The following is a 23,989-nucleotide window of genomic DNA, read 5'->3' as shown; positions in this document are numbered from 1 at the left end:
CTCAGAAGAGTTTCCTGGAACCACTCTGTAGCGATTCTGGACGTGTGGGAATTGCCCAAGTCCGTCGGAATGCACAATGGACATGAATGGATGCAGGAGAATAGATAGTATGCGTACGTATGTGTCACCTGTCAGACTCGTATCTAAACGTATCACGGGTCCCATATCACTCCGACTGCACACGCCCCACTCCATTATGGAGTCTCTACCAGCTTGAACCGTCCCCTGCTGACATGCAGGGTCCATCTATTCATCAAGTTGTCTTCATAACCGTACACATCCATCCGCTCGACAAAATTTGAAACTAGACTCGTCCGACCAGGCAACATGTTTCGTGTCGACAACGACCCATGTCGGTGCTGAGGAGCCCAGGCGAACCGTAAAGCTTAGTGTCATGCAGACACCAAGGGTACACCAGTGGGCCTTCGCCTCCGAAAGCTCACATCAATGATGTTTCGCTGAATGGTTCGCACGTCGACACTTTTTGATGGTCTGGCGTTGAAATCTGCTGCAATTTGCGGAAGGGTTGCACTTCTGTCACGCTGAAAGATTCTCTTGAGTAGTCGTTGGTCCCGTTCTTGCAGGATCGTTCTCCGGCCGAAGCGATGTCGGAGAGTTGATATTTTACCGGACTCTTCATATTCTCGTCAAATAATCTTACGGGAAAATCGCCACTTCATCGATACCTCGGAGATGCTTTGTCCCGTCGCTCGAGCGCCGACTATAACATCACGATGAATCTCACTTAAATCTTGATAAACTGCCTCTGCAGCAGCAGTAACAAATCTGACAACTGCGTCAGACACTTGTTGTACTGTATAGGCGTTGCCGACCTCAGCGCCGCATTCTGCATGTTTACGTGTCTCTGTATTTGAATACGCATGCCTGTACCAGTTTCTTTGGTGCTTCAGTGTACTTTTAGGCTAATCAGCTATCCCGGAACCCTGAAAATTTTGTTCAAATGTGTGTGAAATCTTATAGGACTTAACTGCTAAGGTCATCAGTCTCTAAGCTTACACACTACTTAACCTAAATTACGCTGAGGACGAACACACACACCCACGCCCAAGGCAGGAGTCGAACCTCCGCCGGGACCAGCCGCACAGTCCATGGCTGCAGCGCCCCAGAGCTCTCGGCTAATCCCGCGCGGCCCGGAAAATTTTGCAGGTTGCCTACCTAACAGCTTCCAAGGGGCAACAAAATTTTGCTTCCAGTACATCGCGTAACTATTGACCGAATTTAAAATTTTAAAATGCTGTCACAATTTTCTCATGAATAGGTGTAATCTTACGTTAAAAGTTGAACACAGTAAGATAAATGGGCCTATTACCGCTAAAAACTGTGTGTTTGTCTTGAGGCAACGTAATTGACGGCTAGCAATTACACGGAATGTATCCATCCTGTATCTGAGAAAGAGAGCACTTTGTGACTTCCAACAAACTTTACACATAATTTAAAATCCTTACGAATTTTATTCTCGCTGTCACCCCTCTCAAAAGACAAAAAGATAAAAGTTTATCGCTTACTACAGTTTCGCTGTTCATCCTGTAAAATTTCAGCATCGTATATAATTTTTTTCATTTTTTAGTTCTTTACCACCAATTTTGTTCTCAACATAGTTTACAGCCTGTACCCGCATATACCATTTAATTTACCTCCAAATTATATCATATGTCGATACATAGTTCAGGAGACATGACGTAAACACTCAGATGCGTGAAAAATTTGCTTTTGCTCGAAACTGGGGCGAAATAATGCAGGGTTTCGTAATTAGAGCAACTTAAGTGACTTCCAACAAACTTTAACCACTATTTTCTCGAACCTTGTCCAAACGTTTTCTCTCTCAAATGCTTTATGTCAAATACTTAACACATTTACTCGTTTGTAAAGTAATCAGACGTTTAAAGTGGTTTTATACCTGGGAGTTGGATTGTTTAAATAATCATCAGTTTATTGGTATATTTACATTAGGAGAAAATCAACTACCTTGAAAGACGTCATAGCTCCTCTTACACCACTCATCTGTCGTTTTTATCTGTACTGTAAAGAATGAAAGCATTTACTTCGACTATCTTCCGATGCCTTTGAACCTGCTAAGTCAAGGTCGTTTGATACAAACATTGGAGATACGCGAAATTTACATCCCTGCGTCCAGGTACTCAGATAAACTATTAAAGGAGTGGCTTTTGCTTCTTTTGGAGTTTGTGTTGTTTTACCATTTCCTGTCTGACGTCTACCAGCAACCTGTTATAGTCTTCCACAGCAGAGTATAAAACTCCGTTCTGAGTCCTAAAAAGGGATGCATAGTTTATAAGTAAATTATTTTTAATGGTAGCATTGTGAGTGAATTGCAGTGTTCATCCCAAATTCTCTCTAATAATTACTAACAAATAGTTTTAGAGAAAGTATGTGTCGGTACGCAAGTGTAAGAATCCCTGTGGCCCTGGTCTTTCGATTTGACGGCACTTCGACGACTTACGTGTCGATGGAGATGAAATGATGATGAAGATGACAACACAGCACCCAATCCCTGAGCGGAGAAAATCTCCGACCCAGCCGGGAACCGAACCCGGGTCGTTAGGTATGACAGTCCGTCGCGCTGACCACTCGGCTACCAGGGACGGTCTTTTCTGTGGTAATCTGTATTGAATTCGAAGGCTGACATAAGCCCATTTCTGTGGTGATCTTTGCGAAACAAGGAAGATCACAAATCATCTCTAAGGGTGATGTGAGCCGATTTCTGTGATAATCCTTGAGAAACGTGGAACATCACAGAATTGTCGCACCTACTAAAGGTGGGCAGAGTAGCTCTTTCTGCGGAACTATTCCTTTAAAGATAGTTTTTCTTATCGGACTATTAAATGAAGTAACTGAAACGAAGTACATAGTTTATTCTTAACGTTCAAGTACGAATAAATACTAACACTTAGGAAAACCCTTAAATTGTTAAATTCGAAAGCAAAATGTTATAATGTTATTGCATACAAAAACTGAATGACCTTTAGGAACAAACCAGTGTGCAAATTTGTATGACATTCCTTTCAAGCAAACTTTTTGTCAAAATGGGCTGAGTTCTTTTAGTTGCAACCCACATTTTCATCGGATGTGGGGAGCTCTAAAGATTAAAATACTCTCTCTCTCTCTACAAGAGCGTTATTTTACTTCCTAGTTCTTTTTCTTGTCAGATAACGGGCTGCAAAATGGAAAAAGGTAGGAGTTCGGAACTACGGACGCTTAGGTCCTGAGAGTGGGACGTACCGAGTATGAAGGGAGGGGAGATCCGTTCGTGTGCATTCCAATTTCCAACAGGTAGGGGAGCGAGGAGTAAAGGAAAGACTGCTCTAAACAGTTCCTTTCCTGGAATAGTTCATTTGAATTAATTCGTTCATGAAATACACATCCGTATTGGATACTGTAGACAATTTTACACAAGGAAATTAAGTACTGCTATAGACACAACATGAAGAACACCTCTAGTTATCAATAAACTTAAAAACTTAATCAAGATTATTATTAGTAAGGTTCCCATCCTCATCACCGAATTACAGGTTACTGCTGAGCCAGCTACCATCTAACAGAGTAGTTGTAACCATTATAATTGGTGACGCAATACAAATCTTTTATTTACAGCAGACGTATAGAGAACTACCTCATTGTGTGACATATGCGTATTATTTTGATAACTAGTGTTTGGCTTGTCAGTCGTCTCATCGAGCGTCAGCTGTAACAGTATATTTTTTTCAGTAATGCACTGATCAGTATTTTTATGTGTGTGTATGTCTAGAGAGATATCCAATCACCTGTACAGCAACATATGATATTTGGAGCAAGCAAGTTAAACTTCTACAGCTCCATTACAAATCAGAGTAGATCAGTTCTACCTATATTCCACATTGATAAAAGGAAATAAACATGATGTGAAAACAAGATTCTAACAATTGCATTTAAATTAATTCTGTTACACTCGTAACAGCACACTGCCACCTATTAGCATTGAGAGCCGCAACACACGGCTGTGGACATAAAAACTGAAAGTTGATGGCATTTGCAGCATCAGAATTACACTTTATCGAAGGATGACGAGGCATGACATAAGTGCAGAAATGATACAACAATTTCCTATATGTTAACTATGGATGCTTTTCAAGCAGCTGCGTAATGGCCGACAGATTCTGTCAGTTTATACCGGCAGTTATTGGGTAAGCATCAGTGTTTTTTATACCAGTTTCCAAAGGAACACTTCTTTGTACAAAGAACACAGGGTCGCATTGCTAGAGCTTAATTGTCAAATTGCCATTACATTGAGAAATGAGGGGAGAGCAACAATAAGGCATTTTATCGAATGCAGTATTCTGATAATTTCACAGGCCTGCTGCAACATTAGGACTTACTGGTTGATCAGTAACCAGCAGATGCGGTTATCGCAGCTACAGTTATTTTTTCATATCAGTTACTTTTAACTGTGATTTAAAACCGTGAGTTATTTTTACTACCGAATTTCCCAGACAGGTGTACAGTTGAGTCTGAGTGCCCAGCGAAACGAGTGCTGCTAGAAATACCTCAGCACATTTACGAACTAATTCTGACTTAGAATAATGTACGACGGGCGTTCATTAAGTAATGCAACAGATTTTTCTTCTGAATGCAGGTTGGTTTTATTCAGAATTCCTAGATACCATATTATTCCCACTCTTATGGCTACAAGTCACCGTTCTTCAACATAATCTCCGTTCAGTGAGACGGCTTTATGCCGTCTACCCATGAGAGCATTTGTGCCCTCATGGAAGAACCTTACTAGTAGACATCGGAGCCAATCTTTTGCTGCATCAATAACCTTCCCATCATCCACGTACTGCTTCCCGCCTAGTGCAATCTTCATGGGACCAAACGATTGGAAAGCGGATGGTGCGAGATCTGGGCTGTAGGGTGGATGGGAAAGAAAGCCTAACGAATGTTTGTGAACTCCTCTTGGGTGCGCGTACTTTCGTGAGACATCGTTTTAACATGGAGAAGGAGAAGCCCGTTTGCATTTTTTTTTTTTTACAACGTACATGCTAGTAGTTTGTTCAGTTTCCTGAATGTAGCACAACGCCACTTCAGAGTTGATTGTTGCATCTTGGGGGAGGACATAAAGTAACTCCTTCAGAGTCGCGTAAGACCGTCGCCATAACTTTACCAGCTGAGGGTTTGGCTTTGAACTATTTTTTAGCAGGAGACGTGGTGGGCTGCCACCCCATGGATTGCCGTTCTGTTTCCTGTTCGAAGTGAGGAACCCAACCTTCCTCGCCAGACTGCAAAGGTCATCATCCTACCCAAACCCAATAAAAACCTGCTCCTTCCTGAAAGCTAAAGGCCCATCTCTCTCCTAACTGGCATGTGTAAGATCCTAGAACTAATAATCCTTTCACCCTCCGTCAATTTCTGACTGTAAACAACATCCTAATGCCTGAACAGTTTGGTTTCCGCGCTGAACACTCCACTATCCTACAATCCCTTCGTTTGGTAGAACACATTTGTCTGGCCATGGCAAGGAGAGAAGCAACAGGTACAGCGTTCCTAGACATAGAGAAAGCATTTGACCGCATCTGGCACGATGGCTTAATCTACAAACTTGATCAAATAGGGTGCCCAGCTCATATAACCTGTATCATAGACTGCTTCCTTACAGGACGTCAGTTCTTCGTAAGGAGCGGAGACAAGTCCAGCCAGACACGACAAATTGCGGCAGGAGTCCCGCAGGGCTCGGTTTTTGGTCCTGTCCACTATACCATACACACGCATGACATACCTAGGCAGTTGGGTGGAGAAATTGCTCTGTATGTCGACGATACGACAATATACAGAAGAAGTCGCAGCCTCCTCCTCATGCTCCGCCACCTCCAGCAACATCTTCACAAAATTACCCAGTGGTGCAACCGCTGGGCCGGCCCGTATGGCCGAGCGGTTCTAGGCGCTACAGTCTGGAACCGCGCGACCGCTACGGTCGGAGGTTCGAATCCTGCCTCGGGCATGGATGTGTGCGATGTCCTTAGGTTAGTTAGGGTTAGGTTGTTCTAAGTTGTAGGGAATTGATGACCTCAGAAGATAAATCCCATAGTGCTCAGAGCCATTTGAACCATTTTTGCAACCGCTGGAAGATCAAAATCAATCCAGCTAAGTGCCAAGCGATCTACATCTACATGATTACTCTTCAATTCACATTTAAGTGCTTGGCAGAGGGTTCATCGAACCACAATCATACTATCTCCCGAACAGCGCGCGGGAAAAACGAACACCTAAACCTTTCTGTTCAAGCTCTGATTTCTCTTATTTTATTTTGATGATCTTTACTACCTATGTAGGTTGGGCTCAACAAAATATTTTCGCATTCGGAAGAGAAAGTTGGTGACTGAAATTTCGTAAATAGATCTCGCCGCGACGAAAAAGGTCTTTGCTTTAATGACTTCCATCCCAACTCGCGTATCATATCTGCAACACTCTCTCCCCTATTACGTGATAATACAAAACGAGCTGCCCTTTTTTACACCCTTTCGATGTCCTCCGTCAATCCCACCTGGGAAGGATCCCACACCGGGCAGCGTTATTCCAACAGAGGTCGAACGAGTGTAGTGTAAGCTGTCTCTTTAGTGGACTTGTTGCATCTTCTAAGTGTCCTGCCAATGAAACGCAACCTTTGGCTCGCCTTCCCCACAATATTATCTATGTGGTCTTTCCAACTGAAGTTGTTCGTAATTTTAGCACCCAGGTACTTAGTTGAATTGACAGCCTTGAGAATTTATCGAGTAATCGAATTCCAACGGATTTCTTTTGGAACTCATGTGGATCACCTCACACTTTTCGTTATTTAGCGTCAACTGCCACTTGCCACACCATACAGCAATCTTTCCTTAATCGCTTTGCAACTGATACTGGTCTTCGGATGACCTTACTAGACGGTAAATTACAGCATCATCTGCGAACAACCTAAGAGAACTGCTCAGATTGTCACCCAAGATATTTATACAGATCAGGAACAGCAGAGGCCCCAGGACGCTTCCCTGGGGAACACCTGATATCACTTCAGTTTTACTCGATGATTTGCCGTCTATTACTACGAACTGCGACCTTCCTGACAGAAAATCACGAATCCAGTCGCACAACTGAGACGATACCACATAGGCCCGCAGCTTGATTAGAAGTCGCTTGTGAGGAACGGTGTCAAAAGATTTCCGGAAATCTAGAAATACGGAATCAACTTGAGATCCCCTGTCGAAAGCGGCCATTACTTCGTGCGAATAAAGAGCTAGCTGCGTTGCACAAGAACGATGTTTTCTGAAAACATGCTGATTACCTATCAATAGATCTTTCCCTTTGAGGTGATTCATAATGTTTGAATACAGTATATGCTCCAAAACCCTACTGCAAACCACGTCAATGATATAGGTCTGTAGTTCGATGGATTACTCCTACCAACCTTCCTAAACACTGGTGCAAACTGCGCAATTTTCCAATCTGTAGGTACAGATTTATCGGTGAGCGAGCGGTTGTATATTATTGCTAAGTAGGGAGCTATTGTATCAGCGTAATCTGAAAGGAACCTAATCGGTATACAATCTGGACCTGGAAACTTGCCCGTATCAAGCGATTTGAGTTGCTTCGCAACCCCTAAGATATCTACTTCTAAGAAATTCATGCTATCAGCTGTTCGTGTTTCAAATTCTGGAATATTCCATTCGTCTTCCCTGGTGAAGGAATTTCGGAAAACTGCGTTCAGTAACTCCGCTTTTGCGGCACAGTCGTCGGTAACAGTACCATCGGCACTGCGCAGCGAAGGTATTGACTGCGTCTTGCCGCTTGTGTGCTTTACATACGACCAGAATTTCTTCGGATTTTCTACCAAATTTCGAGACAATGTTTCGTTGTGGAACCTATTAAAGGCATCTCGCATTGAAGTCCGTGCCAAATTTCGCGCGTCTGTAAATTTTAGCCAATCTTCGGTATTTCGCGTTCTTCTGAACTTTGCATGCTTTTTTCGTTGCCTCTGCAACAGCGTTCGGACCTGTTTTGTGTACCATGGGGGATCAGTTCCATCTCTTACCAGTTTATGAGGCATGAATCTCTCAATTGCTGTTGCTACTCTATCTTTGCATTTGAGCCACATCTCGTCTACATTTGCATAGTCAGTTCGGAAGGAGTGGAGATTGTCTCTTAGGGAGGCTTCTAGTAACACTTTATCCGCTTTTTTAAATAAAATTATTTTGCTTTTGTTTCTGGCGGATTTGGAACAAACGGTATTGAACCTAGCTACAACGACCTTGTGATCACTAATCCCTACGGGTCGAAATAGATCGCCTCTTAACTTGGAACAGGCACCTTACAACTGCTGCAAATAAGGGCTGCGCCCTCTTCTGTAAGCTATATCCGCTCCTGAAAGGTGATGGTATCACCATCCAATGCAAACTCCTTCTCTGGCGCCAGCTCATACGTCCGGTCATCCTATATGGCTCAGAGGTGTGGTGTGTGGTGTCGGATACCGCACTTTCCCGACTGCAACGTCTCCAAAACAAGGTTTTCAGCGTCATCTCTGGCGCTGGCAGATACGTCCCTAACACACACACACTAGAGACCTCCTAGCCAACCCACCATCTACATACTCATTCACGAAAAGTCCACAAAATTTTATAAAATAACACAAACTTCGCCCCACTTTCTCATACATAATTTAGGAAACGAATCACCAGAAGCTTCTCATAAACGTCCAAAATTAACACTTACACGCCTCTTTAGAGACCTATAACATATACATAACACACCAAGCACAAACGTACACACAGAAAACACACACACAACCTCACCACTCATTTCAAATAACCCCGAGCGCATTCCGAAGTCAGACGGGCACAGCCCAGTGACACTTCGAGTGTAACAAGAACACACATAGCCTCGTCGTCCTCACCTGTGACGACGTTTGATAAAAAACTGTCACTATCAGCCTCGTAACGGCCAAGCAATGCCGCAGAGATGCTCGATGGTTCTTCTCTAGGTCTTGTGCTATATGGCGAGGAATCCAGCGGGCACACGCCTTTGAATACTTGAAATGGTGGACGAGTGTTTCAGCAATATCTACAGAGATATACAGCTGTGCAGACAGAAGTTTGATTGTGAAATGTCGATCACCTCGATTGAGAGTGTCCGCACGTTCCAACATTGTAGGAGTCACGCAGGAGATCGGACAGGATTGGGCGAACTTGTTGCGTTGATGACAGACGCCTCGGACAACGACTCACCGTGCTTTAGTTCACTACCATGTCTCCGTGGGCATTCTGTAAGCACCCATGAGTATCTGGAATGGTCTGGTTTTCCGCTGAAAAAGAAACAAAAAAAAAAAAAACGCAATGGCAGCACTCTGCTTGGAAAGCACCTCCGCTACCGACACCGTTTTCAAGGCTACGTATGGTGCCGCCACATGTCGGAACTTCATGAAACTACAGGGGCAGTAGCAGGAATGCTGCACAATATCCATGGAAAGATTCAACATTTTTAATCCAGACTGATCAAAGAGAAATAATTATTGTATTTCTTATTGAATCCCTCTCATATTTCTTATTGGTGTGGTTTTAACATTTGTCGCTTAATCTCTAGACGGTGTTAAAATCCGGTCGCTTAAGGTATCCAAATGGCAGTGCCTCGTCGCGCACCAGTAGCCTAGTTGTGTACATGCAAGCTCATTTTGAAACTTTCTTGTCAATTAACAATTTTCATTATTTGTTTTTTGTTTTATTGTGGCCTTACTGTTAAATATGCGAAACGTGCGTCGATACATTTAACTTTTTTTATTTGGTTTGGTAGTCGTGCAAGGTGAGTCTGGTGCGCTGTACCAGGCTAACAGCTACTGCATGTGCGACAGCGTGTGAGTCACTTTAAGGGAAATAACAATCCATTATTTGTAAACTATGTGTAACCCCCTGACGACCAGCGGTTGTTTCCGTAGAAGTATGAAAATTCTTGTTTCCCTTGAATATATCTTGTCTCTGGAAATATCGTCTGCTACGACCTACCGGATCGCAGTTATCAACTTCCAGATTACGGGTAGTGGCAGCCCGTAACTTCCTGAGAACATGAACTGTGAACGAATAGTGTAACTGACACAGAAATGTACTTATATTCATCTCCTGTGGGTTATTTCCATGACTCACCAATTGCTTATGATCACAATATGTATTTACGAGGTGCATTCAAGTTCGAAGGCCTCCGATTTTTTTTTCAATTAACTACTCACCCGAAATCAATGAAACTGGCGTTACTTCTTGACGTAATCGCCCTACAGACGTACACATTTTTCACAACGCTGACGCCATGATTCCATGGCAGCGGCAAAGGTTTCTTTAGGAGTCTGTTTTGACCACTGGAAAATCGCTGAGGCAATAGCAGCACGGCTGGTGAATGTGCGACCACGGAGAGTGTCTTTCATTGTTGGAAAAAGCCAAAAGTCACTAGGAGCCAGGTCAGGTGAGTAGGGAGCATGAGGAATCACTTCAAAGTTGTTATCACGAAGAAACTGTTGCGTAACGTTAGCTCGATGTGCGTGTCCGTTGTCTTGGTGAAACAGCACACGCACAGCCCTTCCCGGACGTTTTTGTTGCTGTGCAGGAAGGAATCTGTTCTTCAAAACATTTTCGTAGGATGCACCTGTTACCGTAGTGCCCTTTGGAACGCAATGGGTAAGGATTACGCCCTCGCTGTCCCAGAACATGGACACCATCATTTTTTTCAGCACTGGCGGTTACCCGAAATTTTTTTGGTGGCGGTGAATCTGTGTGCTTCCATTGAGCTGACTGGCGCTTTGTTTCTGTATTTAAAAATGGCATCCACGTCTCATCCATTGTCACAACCGACGAAAAGAAAGTCCCATTCATGCTGTCGTTCCGCGTCAACAACATGCCACACGGGCAGCCATGTGGTCGTCCGTCAGCATTCGTGGCACCCACCCGGATGACACTTTTCGCATTTTCAGGTCGTCATGCAGGATTGTGTGCACAGAACCCACAGAAATGCCAACTCTGGAGGCGATCTGTTCAACAGTCATTCGGTGATCCCCGAAAACAATTCTCTCCACTTTCTCGATCATGTCATCAGACCGGCTTGTGCGAGCCTGAGGTTGTTTCGGTTTGTTGTCACACGATGTTCTGCCTTCATTAAACTGTCGCACCCATGAACGCACTTTCGACACATTCATAACTCCATCACCACATGTCTCCTTCAACTGTCGATGAATTTCAATTGGTTTCACACCACGCAAATTCGGAAAACGAATGATTGCACGCTGTTCAAGTAAGGAAAACGTCGCCATTTTAAGTATTTAAAACAATTCTCATTCTCGCCGCTGGCGGTAAAATTCCATCTGCCATACGGTGCTGCCATCTCTGGGACATATTGACAATGAACACGGCCTCATTTTAAAACAATGCGCATGTTTCTATCTCTTTCCAGTCCGGCGAAAAAAAATCGGAGGCCTTAGAACTTGAAAGCACCTCGTAGGTAGCACGAAAGCGTTGTACACACTTCGATAAACGATGGCGCGTTGTCTCATAGCTACTTCCATGAGCTTCTAGATGGTCCGTCCCTCCGCTGTGATCATTCAGCTGTTATCAGATCTCATGACATACAGCTTTAAGTCTCTTCAGGGACGTGGGTGGAGCATAGTCCCTGAGGTTACGTTGGTTGCCAATCGCTGTAGAAGCATTACCAGTGGACGAAGCACTATCAGGAGTGGTGTCTTTAACTAACAGTGGTTGCACCGTGACAAGGCACTGGACTCACTTCCAAGATAAGGTGGTTTAAATCCACTTCCCGCCATGCAGATTTGGGAGGTTGCCTTCAATCGTTTAATGTAAACACTGGAATGGTTGCTTCGATAACCCACGACCAATTTGTGAGCGCACTGTCGTAAGGACCAAGCTATCCAAGGTGCCGCTCGGGGTATTAAGCTGAGAGGGAGTATCATAATTTTGAACGAAAACTGACAGGGGTTAAATTATACGATAAAACTACCAAAAAAGTTCCAGGAAATGTCGATCCACCAACGGGCAATTTGCAGGATAACTGTGACCGTCAGGCTCTTAGCTGCCACTGACTTCACTACCAGGCGCTGCCCTAGTTAACGTAAACATGTTTGAAATGTAAACTTTTCGATTCAGTCCCTAAATAATTGTGTTCAGATATCATCTAAGGCCTATCTTAACAAGAAATACAATATTACATCAGGGCATCATACGTAAAAATTTATTGTAGACTCGTTTGTATGACAGGAGCTATTCTACGTGTCGTCTTCGCGTGACTGTATTAAATATTTCTCTTTCTAATCACACACAGGAAGCTGTGGTATCGTTTTATGTTGCATACATACAAATTTTACCATGTATATTAATTTTCATCTTCTTTCATAGCACATTTACTGAGATTTAAGTTTTTACTTGTGAGTTTTATTCGCAAGTAGCATACAACCAATATTTCAATATTAAATTAGAGGTTACTTTTTTCTTACCATCCAACCGTAAATTATTATCATTATGAAACTAAAAGAATAAGATCAGTTTTATATTTTCATTCTTTCCACTAAGTTCAATAAATACCACATATTTGCTGAAGCTAGAAAACCACGACAGGTCAAATTCTTACTAAAACCATACGGAACTGCCATACATGATATCGTTTCTTCTTTTAATAATTAGCTCTGGAATAAGATTAAGGGACATCGCTTTGTTACATCGCTCTCTGACTTCAGCGATGCAACTACTCGCCTTCGCTGGGTCCAGAGATGCTGCCTGAGCGACACGTAGTAGCCAGCCCTTGTCGTAGAGAACAGACAGCAGCAACGAATACGAGGTGCATTCAAGTTCTAGGGCTCCAATTTTTTTCTCCGGACTGGAAAGAGATAGAAACATGTGCATTGTTTTAAAATGAGGCCGCGTTCATTGTCAATACGTCCCAGAGATGGCAGCACCATAAAGCAGATGGAATTTTACCGCCAGCGGCGAGAATGAGAACTGTTTTAAATACTTAAAATGGCGACGTTTTCCCTACTTGAACAGCGTGCAATCATTAGTTTTCCGAATTTGCGGGGTGTGAAGCCAATTGACATTCATTGACAGTCGAAGGAGACATGTGGTGATGGAGTTATGAATGCGTCGAAAGTGCGTTTGTGGGTGCGACAGTTTAATGAAGGCAGAACATCGTGTGATAACAAACTGAAACAACCTTGGGCTCGCACAAGCCGGTCTGACGACATGATCGAGAAAGTGGAGAGAATTGTTTTCGGGGATCGCCGAATGACTGTTGAACAGATCGCCTCCAGAGTTGGCATTTCTGTGGGTTCTGTGCACACAATCCTGCATGACGACCTGAAAATGCGAAAAGTGTCATCCAGGTGGGTGCCACAAATGCTGACGGACGACCACATGGCTGCCCATGTGGTATGTTGCCAAGCAATGTTGATGCGCAACGACAGCATGAATGGGACTTTCTTTTCGTCGGTTGTGACAATGGATGAGACGTGGATGCCATTTTTAAATACAGAAACAAAGCGCCAGTCAGCTCAATGGAAGCACACAGATTCACCGCCACCAAAAAAATTTCGGGTAACCGCCAGTGCTGAAAAAAATGATGGTGTCCATGTTCTGGGACAGCGAGGGCGTAATCCTTACCCATTGCGTTCCAAAGGGCACTACGGTAACAGGTGCATCCTACGAAAATGTTTTGAAGAACAGATTCCTTCCTGCACAGCAACAAAAACGTCCGGGAAGGGCTGTGCGTGTGCTGTTTCACCAAGACAACAGACACGCACATCGAGCTAACGTTACGCAACAGTTTCTTCGTGATAACAACTTTGAAGTGATTCCTCATGCTCCCTACTCACCTGACCTGGCTCCTAGTGACTTTTGGCTTTTTCCAACAATGAAAGACACTCTCCGTGGTCGCACATTCACCAGCCGTGCTGCTATTGCCTCAGCGATTTTGCAGTGGTCAAAACAGACTCCTAAAGAAACCTTTGCCGCTGCCATGGAATCATGGCGTCAGCGTTGTGAAAAATGTGTACGTCTGCAGGGCGATTACGTTGAGAAGTAACGCCAGTTTCATCGATTTCGGGTGAGTAGTTAATTAGAAAAAAAATCGGAGGGCTTCGAACTTGAATGCACCTCGTAATTAATTAACTGTCAAGAGATGGCGTGGCGCTGCGCGTTTGTTCGTTTTAAATGGTTGCTATGGTAAGACATACAGAGTTAGTCAGTTCCCATGTAGACCTCTCACCGATTAAGTTAATATATCGGTGTGCGTCTAGGTCCGAAAGTAGATCGAACCACTGCGTGGTGTAGTGAGGCACCGCAGCTGGCGGTTAAGGGTTGCGAGAGGGAGAGGAAGGTTTGATTGGTAGTACCAGTACTTTAATTTGGGTACACTTCGCGGAGGCAGCGTGGCTATTAAGTCTGTTAGGATTCTGCTCATATACGTGGCTGTGACGGTTGTTTCCTCCCAACGCTGAGCAACGAAATATACAGAGTTTCTGTGGGATTTTCTGAATAGTCGCGGGTGATACACTAGTTCTGGCGAATTTAGGTGCACGAGCTGACAATAGATTGTCGTCTTGTGGACAGTTTCGGTCGTAAAGTTTGCTTTGGTAAATCCAGCGTGAGCCTGGTTAGAGAGAGAAGTAGATTTGTAGTTTCTGAGATTTGGGAATCGGTGGAACCGATATCCTGTCCTTGTACGATTAGTGGTCATCGCTCGTCCAGAGGTAATTGGGTTGTTAGGCCCCCCCCCCCTTTTTTTTTTTTTTTTTTTTTTTTTTTTAAGTGGGTGTGTGTGTCGTGAAGGGGAAGGCCTCGAACACATGTACGTAGTTGTTGTTTAAATACCACTATCTTACAGCGGATCGAGATTTGGCTCGAATAGATACGAACTGGTTCACTATATTGTGATAGACTGCACCAGTAGTTGAGGGGATAAGCGACGAGAAAATAAAAAGGAACCATTTTACAAGCAGCACGCAGCAAAACAAAAACTTGATTAGCCAAAGTGACGAGTGGCGGAATTCAAATAGGGAACCTAGCGGGTCGCATAGTGTCAACACCTGAAGAGGTTCAGAATTGTTTTAAATTGTCACTTAAGGTTAGATTTAAAGTGGCGGTGGCACTTAGGATTTTTGTTAAATTTTTTTTATTGCTGAATTTCCGTGTTGTGGGGTGTAGTCTTTGATGGCACTCGCTCACTTACGTGAATGAAATTGTATTGAAATACCTAGAGTAAATAAATTCAAGTTTTCTTGGATTAACAAAAACCTTACGTGTATTTAATTAGTATCTGGTGTGCGTGTACATATATATTTTACGGGAAAAAATGGTGAATTCCAGAGATCTTAATACCGCGTTGCAGGACACAAGTTTGCGCTGGTATTTGTAAGTGTGCCTAGTCAAAAGTTCATTGATTGAGTGGAACCACGATAAACCTATAGAGGGTAGATATTCTGAAAAGTTAAAACGATTGCACTGATGGAAAGAGTGTCTAAGTAAATGCAAGTTGAACTGAAGTTATCGTTCTTTATTACGGAAAGGTCAACGATTACACCTAGGACAAAGATTATTAAATCTGTGAAGTACGTGACATCGTATATTTACATAGCAACGCTGGGCTAAGTGGAAACAGATTTACCTGTAGCATAAACTATTTCAATTCTTATTGATATTAGTGGAAGCGTCTTAATACAAACTAGTCATAACTCGACGGTATATGGCATAGGAATTTTGTAAGTAATTAAGAAGCAACGAGTCTTTTCCAGAGATTATGTACTGCGTTGTGAGAATTTCGTTGTGTGGGGGAACAATTGCAAGCTAGTTGGGACATTTGTTCAAATGTGTGTGAAATATTATGGGACTTAACTGCTAAGGTCGTCAGTCCCTAAGCTTACACACTACTTAACCTAAATTATCCTAAGGACAAACACACACACTCATGCCCGAGGGAGGACTCGAACCTCCGCCGGGACCAGCCGCACAGGCCATTACTGCAGCGCCTTAGACCGCTCGGAGTTGGGACATTTATCTCGACGTAATATAAACAGGTACTGTATTTAAAGATATTTTATGCTTGGTTTCGACCAGTAGCTTAGATAACGAGAGTTGTTATCTAAATCGCCCTATCTCATAATTACTGCTTGATATTGGTGATCATTGTCATTAGAATGTTTGGATGTGTCTATTCTTAGTGTAATCGTGTAATTGTTCGATCTCGACGTTGTGTAAAGTAAGGGTGCTGTCTTTCATTATTCGATATTCGAGCCGGCTGCAGTGTCAGTGGTTGAGGTTGCCGCAGTAGTAATTATACTAAGGGTGATCTGCCTTCAGTTTGTTACTTGAGAGTGCGATTATGGTACGAGCTAGGCTTCGAGTAGTCGCCATGCGCTCCACTACGACTGGAATCTTCTAAAATGAGATATCGTTCCGCAGTCATAATATCGACTGTGAAATTAAAAACTGTACCTAATTAAAACTGTAGTGGTCGATTGGTTCGTGCAAGTATTTTGCGCGGCTGGAAGTTATACATTAACGGCATAGCGACGTTGGTGTAGTAAGATCCATTGTCGTTGTAACTTCGATCTTGGGTACCGCCAGTCGGCGCGTTACAAGCTCCATAGGTCGGATGGCCATTGGCATGCAAGGCGTGAAAAGTCTGGAAGCAAACACACTGCAACAATCGTTGGAAGGATCCCGGCCGGAGGCACTCACTAGGTAATCTTGTCATTCTGGCAGGCGCAAAGGATCAGCACACGAACGCGTCTATTCTACAGGCAATTTTTATTTCCCTCGGCACTCCGCCATCTACCAAGAGAACAATGCTACGTGTCATACAGCTCCCAATGTACGTCCATAGTTCGAAGAGCACGACGGTCAGTTTAGCGTACTCTCCTGGCACCAAATTTCTCGGACTGAAACAGAGTCGAGAATTCGTGGGGTCACCTCAATCGAGCTGTTCGCGCCATGGATCCTCAATCGAGAAACCTAGAGCGGCTGGCCGCGACACTGGAGTCAGCATCGCTCCACATCCCTATCAGTACTTTCCAGAACCTCACTAACTCTCTTTGTTTCGCTGCAGTCCGCGCTGGAAACGGTGGTTATTTAGATTTGTGACAGGTGGTCACATTAATGTGACTGGAAAGAGTAAAACATTATCTTCTGATCGTGCAGATCGTCAATGCAGGTGAATATGCACTGAACAGTATCAGCAGTGCACGAACGAGCGTCGTGCTAAAAAACAACAGAATTCATTTTTTTTGCGTGATGCTCACTGTTGTTACTGTTTAATGCATATTCACCGACATTTACCATTTTAACGATCTGAAGATGACTTTTATACACAACCGTAACTAGTCATCATATTTTCAAATTGTAATGGTCAAATTTAAATTGCCGCCTAGGCAGTAATTTTTTTTTTAACTTGGATAGTTTACGTTATGCGCGCTGTCTCCTTTCCTGATAATGTCATGCTTCACAAGTATCTGCTAAAGTTATAAATTTTATTGCAATACGGCTTGAATGATGCATTAGGTCGTAAAATATTCTTCACAACCTGATCAGAAATGACAAACTAAATTAAGATAAAAAATGGTTTTCACGTACCAACTCATGTCAGCTGAGTGCTCCTTCAACTATCTGGCCCCTCTGCTCACTTTCTTCAATAATTATATTACCTTTGGGATTTACAGGAAGTCCACTACAAGTGACGCCGTCATCGCTCGACATTCTGCCAGTCTTTCATTTACAAAAGAACCTTTCTTTTTGAATGGTCGACCGTTTATGTGACCTCCCCCTAGATCCAGAAATCGTTAAACAAGAGCTTGCAAACTTGAGACACATTAGCAGAAACAGCGGATTCTATATTAGCCTGGAAGACCGAATACACAATAAAAATATATCTAATAATAACACCCCCTTCCCCACCTCCCTCGATCACAAGGCCAGCATTTCTGATCCCGTCTACATCTCCTTATCTTTTCTAAGATATCCCATTTGCCAACATTCTAAAAGTTCACCAAGAGAGGACTCCTATTTGGGAGTATGCCATCCTGATTTAGGTTTTCCGTAATTTCCCTAAATTGCTTAAAGTAAATGCCGGGATGGTTTCTTCGAAAGGGCGCGGCCGCTTTCCTTCTCCATCCTTCCGTACCCTGAGAATGTTCTCCGTCTCTAATAACCTCTTTGTCGACGGGACGTTAAACACTAAACTCCTCATCCTGCTCCTTCTCCTCTGAAAGTTCATCACGTGAAGGAAGCTTTCACAATCAACGAAAAGCTCCAACATCGTTTCTATCACATTGAAGGGGCGTTTTAAGACACGTATTCTCGCTCCAGAGTCCACAAAATCGTGTGTTTACTTTGCTTCTCAACGTACATTGGTCAGACTGGACTAGCCCTTAAAAATAAATTTCAAGAATACTTCTTAACTAAGAACAGTACCGTCAGAACAACTCGGCATTTTCCAAGCATCTCGAAAGAAGCAAGCGCAATCAGCCTCCTCTAGACATATTGCAAATCCTCCACTATGCCACCAAAGGTAAAAAGCATTCGCTTTTGAAAGTGTTTGAGTTTTCTACATTCGTGAGACGATATGCAGAACACAGTCTCAACGAGCAGCAACTCAAACTTTTTACGGTACTATCTTATCCCTCATCTTTCAAAAGTTAACTCTCTCTGCCCCTCCTCAACCACAGACATTCCCCCCTCCCCCTTATCCCGTTTCCTCATTAGAGCCAATTCCTCTCCTCCTCCTTCTTCTTTGAACACTTTTAGCACCTTTCTTTCCATTCTGTCGAGGGCAAAATGTTCCTCTAACAGTCTGACAATCTTCCTTTTCCATTATCACCAAATTACTCTCCATCTTACATGAGCCTCACGTCACACCATTTTCTGTTTTATCCACATTTTTCCTATTTTTTCATATTAATTCGTAAGTTCTCCAGTATTTTCCGCCTTTCTTCCGGCCCCTCTCGCCTCCACATTCCCCTGCTTGTCATTTACACTCTAGCTGCTTCAGCGTCGTCACTTGGATGCGCCTCAAATCAGGCAGTTCCCTGTCCGTAACCTCGCAGAACTATTTCCGTGTTTGCTGTCAGCGAGCGCCTTGTGCATTGCAGTTCCACCTCATTCTGTTTGATGGTTGTAAACGTCTACCTACCGCTGCGCCGGTTGTTCCATCTGCTATGATGAGTTTTAATTACATGAGAACTTCTCCTTTCATTACTTCCATATTTTATGGCCTCCTCTCACCCCCCTTCCCCGCTAATTTGCTATTCTCAATATTTTTGCTATTTTTCTTTTTAAGTTTTCCCTATAGTAATTCTCTTTTTAAGGTTTCCCTATAGTAATTTTTAGTTTAAGGCAAGGACCTTTTCCACAGCGGTTTTACCTGTCAGCTGGGCCCATACCTACACTCCTTACCGTGAGAGAAGAGCTCTGACAACTGTCAGAACGGTTGGCGGTATTCAATATGGAAGTGCAGTGAACAAGTGACTGACGGTGTGAGCAGCGGGATGACATACTTTCCCCTGCACCCCTTCGGCCCTGCAGCAGCCAGGGCTACAAGCCTAGCAATGCCGCACGATAGAGGTGGGCCAACCGGTTACTCAAATATCGGTTAAGGCAGTTACGATTATTTTTGTATACCAGTCCCTTTTCACAGTTATAAATAACAGTCAGTTCCTTTTACTACCGAAGTCACCAAACGGAGGTGCAGTTAAATGACTAAGTAGATGGGACTGAGCAAGTTGGTTTCTCAGTGTAATCAAAACTTCGGGTATTGCGAAATGGCAGGAATGTCGGCTGAAACGTACCATAACCTTAGCTAATTAACTGTTTATTACATTTCAATTGACATTTGAAGGGCTGTCGGTGTTTCATGTTACACTTACATAGGTACTTGGTCGCTGTTAGAAATTAATTTTCGAAGCTGTTACAAAAATTACAGGAAACATTGCTACAGAATTATCAAAACAAAAATGTTAAGGACGTGCTTTAGCAATTATGAACTAACATGTAAACTGAATGTTGTAGGCAAAATTCGAAGCTCTATTTCAGCTGCAGTTAACTTTGTGCAAGAAGCCTAAAGCTGTGAAAAACAACACTTAAAATAAGCATAACATCATAGACTCCTTTACTTCCGTGCAAGATATTCCATTTCAGAAAACTAATGGAATGGTAACAAAATTTTATGCGAGATTTCAAAAACTGCTAGAGTTCTGCACAATTTCTTCAGTTACCGACAGGATCTTGATTTGTTAATGTGACAATGACTAATTACATTTCTGAGAGCCTTCAGAGTCTTGCGTATCTCTCACGTTTGATATGTACACTGAGGTGACGGAAGTCATCGGATAGAGATTAGCAAATGCACAGATGGCATTAGTGTCACACAAGTTAGTATAAAAGGGCAGTGCATTGGCGAAGCCGTCATTTGTATTCAGTTCATTGATGTGAATAAGTTTCTCACGTGACAAGGGCCACACAAAAGGAGTTAACAGACTTCCAACGCAAAACGGCAGTTGGAGCTGGAGGCATTGGATATTCCATTTCGGAAATCGTTAGGGATCTCAATATTCCGTGATCCACAGTGTCAAGAGTGTGAAGAGAATATCAGATATTAGGCATTACCTCTCACCACGGACATCGCAGTGGCCGACGGCCTTCACTTAAAGACCGAGAGCAGAAGCGTTTGCGTAGATTTGTCAGTGCTAGCAGACAGGCAACACTGCGTGCAATAACTACAGAAATCAATGTGGGACGTACGACGTACGTAGCCGTTAAGACAATGAGGGAAAAACTGGGCGAAGATGGGCTCTGGCAGCAGACGACCAACGTGAGTGCTTTTGCTAAAAGCACGACATCACCTGCAGCGCCTCTCCTAGGTTCTTGAACATATTCGTTTCACTCTAGACTACTGGAAAACCGTGCTTGGTCAGATGAGACTCTATTTCAGTTGGTAGCAGCTAATGCTAGAGTTCGAGTGTAGCACAGACCCAACGAAGCCGTAGAATTGTCCAAGGTACTGCGCAATGTGGTGGTGGTTCCATAGTGGTGTGCATTGTGTTACATGGAATGGACTATGTCCTCTGATCCAAGTGAACTGATCTCCGACTGGAAATGTTTATATTCGGCTACTTGTGGATTGTTTGCAGACATTCATGTACACTCCTGGAAATTGAAATAAGAACACCGTGAATTCATTGTCCCAGGAAGGGAAAACTTTATTGACACATTCCTGGGGTCAGATACTTCACATGATCACACTGACAGAACCACAGGCACATAGACACAGGCAACAGAGCATGCACAATGTCGGCACTAGTACAGTGTATATCCACCTTTCGCAGCAATGCAGGCTGCTATTCTCCCATGGAGACGATCGTAGAGATGCTGGATGTAGTCCTGCGGAACGGCTTGCCATGCCATTTCCACCTGGCGACTCAGTTGGACCAGCGTTCGTGCTGGACGTGCAGACCGCGTGAGACGACGCTTCATCCAGTCCCAAACATGCTCAATGGGGGACAGATCCGGAGATCTTGCTGGCCAGGGTAGTTGACTTACACCTTCTAGAGCACGTTGGGTGGCACGGGATACATGCGGACGTGCATTGTCCCTTGCCGGTCTAGGAATGGTAGAACGATGGGTTCGATGACAGTTTGGATGTACCGTGCACTATTCAGTGTCCCCTCGACGATCACCAGTGGTGTACGTCCAGTGTAGGAGATCGCTCCCCACACCATGATGCCGGGTGTTGGCCCTGTGTGCCTCGGTCGTATGCAGTCCTGATTGTGGCGCTCACCTGCACGGCGCCAAACACGCATACGACCATCATTGGCACCAAGGCAGAAGCGACTCTCATCGCTGAAGACGACACGTCTCCATTCGTCCCTCCATTCACGCCTGTCGCGACACCACTGGAGGCGGGCTGCACGATGTTGGGGCGTGAGCGGAAGACGGACTAACGGTGTGCGGGACCGTAGCCCAGCTTCATGGAGACGGTTGCGAATGGTCCTCGCCGATACCCCAGGAGCAACAGTGTCCCTAATTTGCTGGGAAGTGGCGGTGCGGTCCCCTACGGCACTGCGTAGGATCCTACGGTGTTGGCGTGCATCCGTGAGTCGCTGCGGTCCGGTCCCAGGTCGACGGGCACGTGCACCTTCCGCCGACCACTGGCGACAACATCGATGTACTGTGGAGACCTCACGCCCCACGTGTTGAGCAATTCGGCGGTACGTCCACCCGGCCTCCCGCATGCCCACCATACGCCCTCGCTCAAAGTCCGTCAACTGCACATACGGTTCACGTCCACGCTGTCGCGGCATGCTACCAGTGTTAAAGACTGCGATGGAGCTCCGTATGCCACGGCAAACTGGCTGACACTGACGGCGGCGGTGCACAAATGCTGCGCAGCTAGCGCCATTCGACGGCCAACACCGCGGTTCCTGGTGTGTCCGCTGTGCCGTGCGTGTGATCATTGCTTGTACAGCCCTCTCGCAGTGTCCGGAGCAAGTATGGTGGGTCTGACACACCGGTGTCAATGTGTTCTTTTTTCCATTTCCAGGAGTGTACTTCATGTTCCCATACAACTATGCCATTATTTGTTGAATCCTGTCTAGTCGTCAAATGTGTGGTGTCTGGAAAAGCTGCTTTCTCGGATCGCTAGACAATTGAGGCAAATCGTATTAATGAGTTTTATTACGAAAAGGAAATGAAAATATTTAACTTAGTGTTGAACATATGTGTCGCAAGCAAAGGGCAACAGACAAAATAAACAATGTTCTTCAGTATAACCTTCCCAAGACTGACCTATAAAGAATGCACGAGGAAAGTAAAGTGCTCTGACACTTCTATCTAGTTGCTAGTCTTCAAGCTGCTGTAGGACTGGGCCACGGACAGTCGGACGCGGCGCTTATGTTCTCTTCAAGTGGTTCAAATGGCTCTGACCACTATGGGACTTAACTTCTGAGGTCATCAGTCCCATAGAACTTAGAATTACTTAAACCTAACTAACCTAAAGGACATCACACACATCTATGCCCGTGGCAGGATTCGAACCTGCGACCGTGTAAGTCGCGCAGTTCCAGACTGAAGCGCCCAGAACCGCTCGACCACCACGGACCACTATGTTCTCTTCTCGTGGAGGCCGCTGCCGTCGCGTTGTAATCCTGGAGAGGGGTCGGTCAGCATGCGAGTGGCTGACGTCTTCTTCACAGCCTCTCTGTTCTCTCGTTTCCGACTGGCCATGTTTGAAATACATTCTAGACAATTCGAGTAAATGATTTAGCCATGACATGAATCGCATAGAACATTTATGTGACATAGTCATGAGATGAGTTCGTGCAGAAAATCCGGCACCGTCAACACCTTTGCAGTCATTGACGGCCATTGAGGCAGCATGGCTCAATATTTGTACATGAGACTTCCAACGACCTATTTAGTGTATGTCACGTCGTGAGGCTCCACTATGCCGGGCAAAATTAGGCCCGACAAGATATTAGGAGGTATCCCATGACAGTTATAATCTCAGTACATAACACGGTTTTAAAGTGGACTGAGAAGTGAAAAATTATCCTATCCCGTACAGATTCCTAACCACATAGGTAAAGATAGTCGTGAAAATTTGTTCTCGTGAATTTCTAATAGGTAAGACAATATTTGTAAAAACTGAAGCAAAACATGGGGACACATGTAACAGGTAGTTGATGCATATATGGCAGTGGTATTTTTAGTGAACTTGTGTGACGTCATCTTAGAGTGCGCCAGGTGTTTCTTTCGTGGATGTTGTTTTTTCCTATTTACCATCATGTTATGTAATTTCTTAGTATTTGCTGGTTTTAGCTATCTTTAAATAAAAGCCAAGATTAGGACAAATAAAGAGTTTCATTCATTCATTATACACAACGTGTTTTCCACTGGTGTGGTGTAGATCCATGCCTACATAT

This window comes from Schistocerca cancellata, chromosome 6 (assembly GCF_023864275.1).
Source record: "Schistocerca cancellata isolate TAMUIC-IGC-003103 chromosome 6, iqSchCanc2.1, whole genome shotgun sequence".
Taxonomy (NCBI): Eukaryota; Metazoa; Arthropoda; class Insecta; order Orthoptera; family Acrididae; genus Schistocerca; species Schistocerca cancellata.
This window is presented reverse-complemented; position numbering follows the sequence as displayed.